This window comes from Dermacentor silvarum, chromosome 3 (genome assembly GCF_013339745.2).
Source record: "Dermacentor silvarum isolate Dsil-2018 chromosome 3, BIME_Dsil_1.4, whole genome shotgun sequence".
NCBI classification, from domain to species: Eukaryota; Metazoa; Arthropoda; class Arachnida; order Ixodida; family Ixodidae; genus Dermacentor; species Dermacentor silvarum.
Window position 1 is genome coordinate 162,761,977 of NC_051156.1, and position 11,338 is coordinate 162,773,314.

The following is an 11,338-nucleotide window of genomic DNA, read 5'->3' on the forward strand; positions in this document are numbered from 1 at the left end:
GGCTCTTACAGATGAGATCGTACCTCACCCCCAGAGCACTCAATCGGATAGATTACAACGTCCCGCAATCGTGCTCCGAGTGTGGGCACGAGTACTGCTCTTTGGATCACATGCTCTGGTTGTGCCTGTTCAACGCAGGCTCTGATCTTCACGACAAGTCCGAGTATAGGACGCCCTACCGCAAAGCGCGGACTTTACGCATAAACGACTGGCCCGTCCAGAGGGCCCGCGACGTCGCCGAGAGCCACCACCTCCCGGTTCCGTCATAGGCGGAGCCACCAACTTGATCGGCTCCCCCAATCTTGTTCCTCGGGGCCTTGCAATAAAGTGCTTGTCAACTGTCAATTCACGCTGGATATTCAGAGACGCCGCTGCTCTTTGTTGAATAAAAGCCGTTAAGCCAAACTAGTCCAGAACACGCGCACACACCGCGGCTGATGATGCGCGTTGCATGTTTGCGCAGCCAAGGGAAATTTCCGCATAGTGCAGTTACCGCTGTTCTAAGAAGTTACACAGTGGTTCTTCGACGACCTCTTATGAAATGACATCACGTAAATTTCACAGAGAATGAGGTAAATCATCTCTAAATTGTTCCGCAGCACCGCGACTGCAACACACTCAAGCAGTGGTACGCTGACTGGCATAAGCCAGAAAGGAGGAAAGACTGGTCGCGCTCTCTTTCCTCCTCGCCCATTGAAAAGGTTGATGTGCTCTCGAAGGGAGCAGAGTTGCATACTTCTGCCATTTTGTTTCAACGCTATGCTTGGAGGAGCTCATAAACGTTCCTGCCACCATATGCTATAATATCGTTAGCATTGTGGCCTTTTCATGCACATGAATTAGGCACATTTCGCTCAATTTTCTGTTTTCACCACCGCGTGGCGTATCAACCTTAAATAATTCCAAATTCCCGCCATGACGTATGCGATGACAGAAAACTGAACAAAACAGTAAAGTGAAGCATGCCCTCAGACTATCGCTTCACCTCGGTACTTGAAAACGCGTGCGCGTATCTGTTAGTTTTACGTCGAAGACAGCCAGCTACTTGTTCGACTGGCAATGAATCGACGATTTTGCTATGCTCCTGGCAAGACAGCTCGCCCGCAGTCCGGAGCGTTATTTGGCTGAAAGAACAGCTCCCGCGAAGATTCCGGTGAATATTTTTTTCTTGGACGCTTTCTTTTTTATGTGCGCACCACTCTGGCAGCCAGCTTGCGCATACGTCAGCGTTCTGTTTCATTGGTTTCCTATAGAACCGGCATGATGCATTGTTTAAGAGTAAGCTTTATCTCGGGCCTATCTCCTATCCCGGCTATTCAAATACATGTCAAACGCAGGAATATGATTTTATGAGAAAACCACTAAAGGTTGATTTCAATGAAATTTGTGGCATTTGAGAGTGAAAGTTAAGTTACTAGGGCATCAGCAAGCAGAATTTTGATTTAGGCCATGGAAGTTCTTACAAGAACTGCAGAAAATCCGCAAATCTGAAAAAAAAGAAGCACGAAGTTTACGAGTCCGCAACTCAGTACGAAAAACAAATATCGCATTTGCGAAACATGCATCGGTTGGAGCATCAAAAACCGAACAAACTTGATTTTACAACTTATGCGAATTTCTTACAATGTTTGGAAGTGCTTTGCAAATGCATGCATTCACAAATGAGAATATTTCAGGGTGGCGTATTATATATCAATGTTGTCCGCTTTAGATCTATTACTAGGTCCAGTTTACAGATTACGATATCGTTTTAGTTGCTGAGGGCCAGAGTTGTATACTTCAAGTTTTGTTTCTTGAAATTTTTGTAAAATGAAGTAGACAGCCTAAATAAAAATTCGCTTTCTGAAATCACAACAGCTTAACTTTGTGGTGTGGTGGAGGTATTGTGTTTTTGGCGAGAATATGTCGAAAAAAATATAACCTGAGAAACTGGATCACGATAACAGAAACAGATGTCACGAAATTTGTATGAGGTATCGTTAACAGCTCTTGCTATACATATAAGTACAAGTTACAGCTGATATTCCACTCACATTGCGAAAAGAGTTTAGAAGCTGTGATTAACATTGTGTAGTTTGGAAATTACCGTTAAAGAATCGGGAAAACTGATACTTGGCGAATCCAGGAGGAATAGACATATTAAAACATCACATAGGCTGTCTCATTTCATTTTAAAGTGTAAAAAGAAAAGGCGCATATCAAACGCACTGATCACAAGAATGCTTTAAGAAATACATTACTGCACTGTCTATACGAATTCTTCATAGGCCGTTTTGACCCTTAGGAATGCTGGTGTTTTTTTGGTTCGTCTTCTCTTAAGCGTGACTTAGACCAAAAACGTGAAGAAACGCTCAAATTTCATGGGTATGGAAACGGAGAAAAGACGCAGACAATAGCCAAAAGTATTTATTTGCTTCTTAATGTTAGAATCTGAATTTCAGGCGATTGCGAGAGGGAAGACTAGGTTTAGCCTTATAGATGGCAAGTGCCGTTTTGCTCAGCTGAAAAAAACAACAACAACAAGAAAACAACAAAAACAGCGAGGTGATTTTAACATACGAAGCTTGAGTAGAGCAAAGAGCAATAAATGACGTTCTGACATTTTGGTTTGCAGAAGTAGCTGTTTGAATCTTCTCAAGTGTTGCCTTCCATATTAATGCAGAGTGTGCAGAGTGAGAGGGAGAAGCACCCATATATTTCATAGCATCTGACGGGTTCATAGTTAAGTTCCGGATGCACTGTTGCCATCTAGGAAAAAAATCGTTTTCGTAAAATCAGTCAGCGTATAATAATCTCCTCGGTACTCGTTGCTGTTTCGTACACTGTAATACTTATTTGGGAATGACTGTCTAATGTTAGAAGCTTCAAAAATATTTAACGGTCCCTGTTCTTGCTAAGTGAGTAGTAGAGACGTAGACTTCAACAGAGGAGAGTGTTGTCTTCGAAGCTTCGTATCTCATTCGTCATCCACTCCTGCATCTCTTCGTGCGATGTCGCTTGAGAAGACATTCACGGTTGCTCTTCTTCTACTGGCTCCTTTGCTAATGTGAGTATAATTTGAAATGCTATTTCCAGAAACTTCAGCGTAGTCCCATGTCATACATCCGAAAAAAAGGCTAAACGTCTCATAAAAATTTTATATTGCCTGGCTGTGGTAGTGACGAGGAACCAGACCGCAGAAAAATATAAGTGCAAGAACTCATCTGCGAGTTGTCTAGGTATGTGTAAGCATTGTGCCACTTGCTCATCGCAATGCAGCCCGGTGTCATTAGCAATGTTTTGAAACTTGATCCGACCAGTATAAACGACAGCGCTGCGGAGACACCAACTGCTACGGTGATTTGATAACACAAGCAAACAACTGCAGGTGGCGGCGACCGGTGCGCTGATGAGGTTTCGGTCATTATAGGCCATTATCGCCTTTTATGGCCTTATCTATCAGTGTCCCATGTCATATATCCGACAAAAGCTAAACGTTTCATAAAAATTTGATATTGCCTGGCTGTGGCAGTGACGAGGAACCAGATAGGTAGGTAGGTAGTAAACATTATTGACGTCCTGAAGTAGCCACCCCTCGTTTTCATGGAGGGAGGACCGCGGGCCGCTCCCACGTGGGGACGGGAAGCCGAAGCCTCACCTCCGCATCGTGGGCCTTCTGGACTGCCTTGAGTTGATCAAACCAGTCATGACTCTTTATCAGTAAATAAAATGTGTCTTGCGGGATCCCTTGATCCGTGTGGTGCTGTAAAGAGGGGCACTCCCAGAGCATATGGTTAAAATCGCTGTATCCGCAGCAGTCGGGACACGAAGGAGAGACCTCCGTGAAACGACTATAGATCGAGAGGCTGGGATACGAGTGCGTTTGTAATAACCTAAGCGTAACCGATTGAGGCCGTGATAGATTTCGGTGGGGCAACGGAAATGCCCTGCGAGCAAGTTGATAATGCTTTGTGACTTCGTTAAAGGTGGAGAGTATGTCCCTAAAGCGGGGGTGTTCCGTCTCCGCCACGATCGGACCAGACCCTTCGCGGGCCCCGCACAGTGCACCGGGTGGGGCCCGGTGCATGCTCAGGTGCGAGGACCCTATATTACAAGCAGTCTGCTCATTTTTTTTCTTCTCCTGGCTCAGTGCGCCGCGGAGAGAAGAGAGGCAGGGGTCGGGAAGGCAGGGAGCTGGCGAGGAGGAGACCGCGTGGTTTCTATGGCTACCACGGCTACGCACCACAAATTAAGGCTGGCTTAAACAGTTTCGCTGTTAAAAGAAAAAAATTTGCCGCGTATCTGCGTGCTTCGCTGCAAATGTCGTCGAAAGACGATAGTCTTCTGCCGGCCGTACTACATGAGTGCTGGTCTGATCCGCGGCCACCCGTGATGCTGTTCTCGTACCCTTTCCGTCCTGGCATGAAGGTTTGTTTGAACAGATTTCATTTTACCGCATTATTTCATCAAGCGGCCATTTATGTTTTGCCCTGCCTCAGACAGCGCTTCCTTTATGTTGAATCGGCCGCATCTGGCTGGCATTGATAAAATTGAGGAGGCGCTGCGTGAGACATGGACGCCATCTGGCAATACATCGGGAAACATGAGCTTGTGCAGAGGGTTTCCTTCCTCCATGGCAGAGGGCGCTCGTCGGCGCCCATAGATGGCATTTTCAGCGCAGCTTAAGAAACTAGGGTCTTTAGAGTTACGTATATATGTATTTTCTATTAAAGGAACACACCTCCTAATACTTACCTAGTGATGTTGCGCCTCAGATATGCGTAATATTTACTTTGTGATCGATAACGTCCACAAGTATGAACAGCCGTACCAGTTTAAGTAGTGTGGGCGGTAAGCAAGTGGTCCAACTTTGGCCGGGTGGCTGAATCGGGTGACAGACAGACAAACAGACAGACAGACAGACCAAATTTTCAGCGTTTAAGTTCCCCAAGAAAGACTATCGTCTTTAGTAAACCTTGGATCGCTTTCGGTTACATCAGGGAGGAAAGCCGACTCCATCAGACTGGGAGGCATAGGACAGTCAGAAGGTGGAATCCGAGGTACACCAGAAACAAGAGAAAACATGTTGTTAAAATCGTTTGCTATGCCTTGTCCACCTTCACGAAAGTGTGAGATAAAATATGTATCATTATAAATAGCAGCGCTCATTCTCAGATTATTCACCAACGACAATGTTATCTAGCTGCTAAAACGTGCATCATTAAATTCAGCGCAAGAATGGTTGCGCTTAGGCAGACGAATTATGGCAGTCACACGATTTCGTTGGTATTTAAATTTCACTCGTAGTTCAGAGCAGTTTGGGGCACGCCTTGATCGATTCTAAAGTAGATCTTTCTCTTTAATGGCATCTAGTAATACGGGTGACATACACGTGTTGTCTAAATTACGTTGCTTAACTAATACCATGCGTGAGGAATCAGTTTTGTGTGAAGAAAAACTTCGACGAAGTTTTCTTATAAGTTGGCAGGAGACACATTCTCGACTAAAGAATTCCAATCATGCTTTGCTATGCGCTCATCTAGACGCTTATCGTCAAATACGGATTTTTTTGGTTGGCTGCCCATAGATTCCAAGTGGCTGGGCCCATCCTTTATCGAGCAGCACACGAAATAGTGATCTGAAAGCTTAACCTCAGCCACAGCAGACTGCACAGACAGGTTTTCAGAACGCACGTTGATATGATCGATGCAAAGCGTGACCTGTTGTCCAGATAAGAATTCCTTACGTGTTGGACTGTGGATTTTGGTCTCTAGTCGCGCGCCATTTTGACAAAGTGTCCAGATAATCTGTTCCCATTGCCACTGTGGGGTGTAGAATATCTATATTCATATCTCTGATTATGCACAGATGTTTTTTGCGGGAGAATGATAATATTGCGTAGTCAAGCTCAGCTAAAAATATTCGTCTGTTATAACACGGAGGGCGGTAAATTGTGAGTAATAACGACAACAAGGTGGGAACTTAAGTGCAGCGAAACTACTTCTGCATGAGTAAATAAAATAATAATTTTGGAAATGGTCCAAATATGGTCCAAAGACTGCGATTCGTCCTCCTCTTCATAGTGAACGAGTGTAAGGAAAACTTTGGTGATCTGGTAGCAAGAAATGTTATAACGCATCTGATGTAGCGTTCACTTTCGTGAGAGCAAAAACGTCGAGTTGTGTGAAGAGAGAGAGTTAGCGAAAAAACGTTGTCCCAGTGTTTCCGTATGCTGCGAATATAAACATGAGTATACTGAAAGGAATTGCCTGTGTGCTGCTGGAAGAACCTTCGTGCCTCAGAAAAATCAGAGCATTTCATCAAACCAGTGTCAGACATTATTATGTTACTTTTTTCTAGACCCGAAAACATATTGATGTGAATGACAGGAGCGCCTTCGGACTTTTCTTGCTAGGACCTTCCCATTTTTTTTGTCCAGACGAACTTGAATCCTTTTTAAGAGTGAAGCTCCTTAGGCTCTCACGATGTCCGTTGTCGCCGTCGTAGTCGTAGCTCCCCGTCACGCACGCAGCGCGCATACCAACCGTGCATAGGTGTTGCGCTGCGCCGGCGCCGCTCCGAAACATAGTGGCATTCTAGTACACTGTACCAAAACTCCTCTCCCACCAAGCGCACGACGTCATGCGCAGAACTGTTCGCAGCGCGCATAGCGACCAGGCGCAGGTGTTGCGCCGGCACCGCGCCGCGCTGCTGTCGCTAAACTTTGCACTGAAGTATGGAGGAACGCGAACGTAAGCGCAAACGTCGTGACTCTGATCCTACACTTCGAGTACGAGACGCGGCAGCCCAACGGCAACGCCACGAAGCTAACCCCGAGCAACGACCAGGAGAACCAGCAGCACGCCGGCAACGGCAGCAAGACCCCGAAGCGAAAGCTCGAGCAGCAGCCGTAATCGTCCAAGGAACTGCGCTCTATCATCAGCATTCACTTCGTGGATCGGTTGCCAATTTTTTCTTTGCCCTGAGACCTTGCCAGTCAGATCCACTCTCGATAAACCCGAGGCAGGTTTTGTTAAAAAAAGGGCCGAGGATTTTTTTTCCATCCTGCACCAAATGAAGAAGGTCCTTCCGAACCCTGAGCCATTTCTGCTTATCTGCATATGTTTTAGTTTGCAATAGAATAGGCGGAATATAGTCCCCTCTTGAGGGCAGTCGATGTACTGCTGTTATCTAAATCTTAAGTCTAAATTTGAAATCTGTTAAGTTTAGCTCGCCGGTTAGAACACATAAGAAGGGGGGCAAGTTTTTATCACATTTGACCGAAGACCGTGAATCTCGAAGTTACATCTACTGCTAGGTTGTTCAAGATCATTTATCGACCCGGTTAACCTGGCAATCACTTGTGTCTGGGGAATGACTGTTGAAGAGAGCGAATCAGCCCATGAACGTAGGTCAGTAAGCGTAGGTCAGTCACGTAGGTCAGTAAGCTCAACCAGTAAGCTAAAGCCACAGTATTAACACCTTTAACCCAAACACACACTTTGTGTTTTACCATAACGACTGTCGGATGCATTTGAAAAAGTGACCGTCCCACGACCTCACCTTCATCGGTCGCACCAGCTTATTTCCGAGCAGGGGGGGGGGGGGGGGGTAGGAGAGCGGCCTACGTGGAGATGACGATCGATGTGTCCGAGTCGGTGGTGGAGTCAGGCTGCGGTCTCGTCACTGGGGAGTCATTCCTTGGCATGTAGTACATACGTGTGTGTAGTCTCGAGGTGGCTGGTGGAAAGGGGAAAATGGTCGCCATGATGTAGCTTCCTGCATGCGAGGCGCAAATGCGCGATCTCGCGGAGCATGCTGTGGGCAACGGCGGCAATACCTCACGGTGTGTCCCTGAGCTTCGCAGCTGTAGCACACAGGTGGGCTGCGATTTTCATGGATTTTGGGTATCCAAGGCGAATTGCAGACGGGTGTCCTACGTCAAGGCTGTATTTCATGTCTAAGTTAAAACTCGTTGTTTGTAGCTAGATCATGGTGCTCTGGGCATGGGTGTTGTCGGAAACGAGGCGGTCACCGCAGGCAGGTCGTGGCCAGGCCGCCGGTGCCTCCAAGTAGCCCTCATCAACGAAGCATTGGTGCCACACGCGATTGGGGTCTCGGCCTTGAGAATGAGCCAATTCATCTCTGATAACTCGCCGTACCAAAACAGCGAGGTCGTTAGAGGCAGATACGTCCACACTTGCTATGTTGGTCACGTTGTCTATAAGACCAAACTTCGGAAGAATGGGGCGTATTTTTAGAGCCTCGAACGTACAACAGTGACGCCTTAAGTCGGACGGAGTAGTCAGGTGTTCTTTAGAGATAAAAAAATTGTATACATCTCCAGCAATTCCCTTGAGTAGGTGTCCGACCTTGTCCTCGTACGATATGTTTACTTTCATAATTCCGCACAGCTTCAGGATTTTCTCAATGCAGGTAGTACATTTTTCTCCGGGTAACTGCGCTCGTCGTGGAAGTGTCTGCTAAGCTTTTCTTTTTTTTTCGAAAACGAATCGCCAACGCATTTCTTTATGTCTTCGACGAAGCTGTCCCAAGTTGTGAGCAAGCCCTCATTATTGCTGAACCACATGAGGGCAGTTCACTCAAGAAAAAAGACAACATTAAAGAGCTGCGCAGACACGCTCCATTCAATGTGGCGGCTAACCCTCTCGTAGTGTTTCAACCAGCCTTCGACGTCCTCCTTTGCTTTGCCTGGGAATGTGCGTGCTTCTCAATGAGATGTCCGGTAACCAGCTTGCCTTGGGCGAATGCTTACTTACTGCCACGATTTGCTCCCGAACGTCGCCTCCGTCCGAATCGCTCATGTCGGCATCTCCTGGTCGTAGCCCGGCCAACCGTTTGCTGCGTCGAAGGGGTAGTACGAAGGGGTAGTACGAAGGGATGTACCCCGAACCTTTCAGCAAATTGTAACGGATGAGATGGGTTTATTTACAAGAATGATGGATTGTTAGCGTGGCGCAAGGGACAGGATGGTCATCCAAGCCCAACAGGCGACGGCCAGCTCCTCGCGCACACTTCTACTTTATCTTCCTTCGGCTGCGCTGTGCAGCGTGACGATAATATAGTTCGGTCTTCGGAATAGAAAACAACTGATAAAACCAGATTATTCAGAGAGCCCGGTGTTTTGAACTTCTATCCATGCACATTCGACTATAGACCCCGAATAAAATTAGTCCTAAATGTCTCGCAATATGATGTGCCAATCATTCAGCTTGTGCTTATAACCAACAAGATGCTGCAAATTCTGACGGTCCTTATTAGAGCTTACTGGAAAACACTTCGTAATACATGTCAACACTTCGTGCATAAGTCTTCCACTGCTCAATACTGTTTAGCCAAATGCGTCGACGAAATATATGTGCAAAAAGCCACTTGCAACTGTCTTAATTTTTTTTTCAGATGGAATTGCGTCATCACCGCCACTAGGCAAATTGACAATGGGGGGATTGGTTCCTGCAATCAAAACGTATGTGTTTGAAGCTATTGAATAAATTATTATATAAATATTTTATTTAGCGGAAACTGCTGCTGCTGTAGAGAGGTCGGAACGCTCAGCTTTGCAAGCTAAGATCCGTGAAGAAGAAAGTATTTGGACTGACGTTCTGAGCGATGCGAGTTTCATGTGTTTTTTATATTATCATTAAGGTAGCGCTGTACTGCGTCTCTTTACAAGCATCTGTCTCGATTGTATCTACATTCTTGGCAAAATGATGGGTTTAGTAAGCAGACTCCCAAATACATCGCACCTCACATCTCTCAAATATCCAATGAGTAATAATTGTTACACGCTGGTATGCACGTTCGCATTGGTAGGTTTTACGGGAAAATTTTACAGCGAAGCTGTTTACTGCTATGTTCCCCAGGATTGTGTCCACGTGTAGAAAAACACTAAACATTAAACACACCAGATTATGAACAGAGACGCGAGGCGAATGCTAACTCTAGCAACTCCTTCAGTATGCATATCCAAAAGGACTTGATCAGCTGTTTTGCGCCTCTCTGAATTTCACACCATTAGGTCGTGTTGAGCCATTCACGGCACCGGGCTTATTAAGTTAAGTCGTTCCGCCCATTGTTGGTTGTATCGCCTCATTAGTTTGCACAATTATCAGGCAAAATTCTACACATTCGTTTGCATGACGCCACAATGGTCCTATATCCTACGCGTAAAATGGCGCCTTTTTTTTGTAAGGAACATGCAAAACATCACACAGCCAAAATACCAAATGTTAATTTCGGTTCACGAGTACATGGAGGCTGGAAAAGAAATTTTCGTCTGCATAAGAAGTACGCTTGAGTATAAATTTGATTAGCAGCATTTATTGAATCTTTTGCTCGAAGTTCAGCACCAAGCGCAAGTGCCTCGCAATTTGTGCGCTGAAATAGTATCTAAAGTTAGCACTCCTCCAGAGTCTCTGTATTGGTTAACATTGGTCAAATTGCTTAATCCGCGCCACACCATGTAAAAGATGCTCTATCTAGCACAACGTGAAGCTGTGTTAGATGGTCTTTGTTAGCTTTACATAACTTCAGCATGCATGACAGATTCTCTTTTGTGCATCTAAGAATAGCGACCTATGAGTGTATGTCTACTATCTTGATATTTGTTTCCTTCTTCAGGGAAAATTCAAACAATTCTAATTCTGTCGCTGGGAACACGGCAACACGTTTGATGCTTTCACGTTTTTCCATTTCAGAAGTTCGCGCTGAAAAATTATTTGAGCTGCAGGTCAAGCCGAGGTTGCAAAGTAACATTGGCCAAGAAGCCCTTGCTAGTTCAGATGAGAAAATCAATTATGTTAAGAGCACGAGACAAACCAGTTCTCCACTGTCAATGACATTTTTTTTTCATTTTTGTTGCAGTGTACCTTCTACGCAAATGGAAGCAGCAGTCCTTGCAGCGACAATTGTTCTTGCATTAGCAACAATTATGACTTTTTAGGAAACCCACAAAACCCAGCAGGACCAGGAACATGCTATGAGAGTCACGGGCAGACAACTTCGGGAGCAAAACATCCATAAAGATCAGCTTTCTCTGCTTGTGGTATTCTGTTTTAGAATTACAATAAAAAACTGCCTATACACGGCCCCAATAGACTATTTTCAGCGCCTGGTAATATGGTTTACTTCATTAGTCTCTGCGGTGCTATTGCTTTCTCCGTCATTCTTAAATTGCAACATAAATGTGCGCGCTAGTCAATTCTACGTGAGACATTTTTAACGAGCAATTATTTGGAAGAAATAACCGGAGTCATCTTTCTAGTAATTGAAAACTGTATGACACATTCGCGTCGCCATTGTGAGCGAAAAACAATTTTCGAGAAACACTTTCAAAATA

General features: G+C 45.3%; 1 long non-coding RNA gene across 1 annotated transcript; it reads left to right on the forward strand.

Moving 5' to 3' along the window:
* Nucleotides 1-2,648: 2,648 nt before the first annotated feature.
* On the forward strand, nt 2,649-11,087 carry LOC125944045 (uncharacterized). The gene is made up of 3 exons (XR_007466078.1): nt 2,649-3,046; nt 9,400-9,466; nt 10,864-11,087. It is a non-coding gene; the product is annotated as an uncharacterized LOC125944045 (long non-coding RNA).
* Nucleotides 11,088-11,338: the final 251 nt, after the last annotated feature.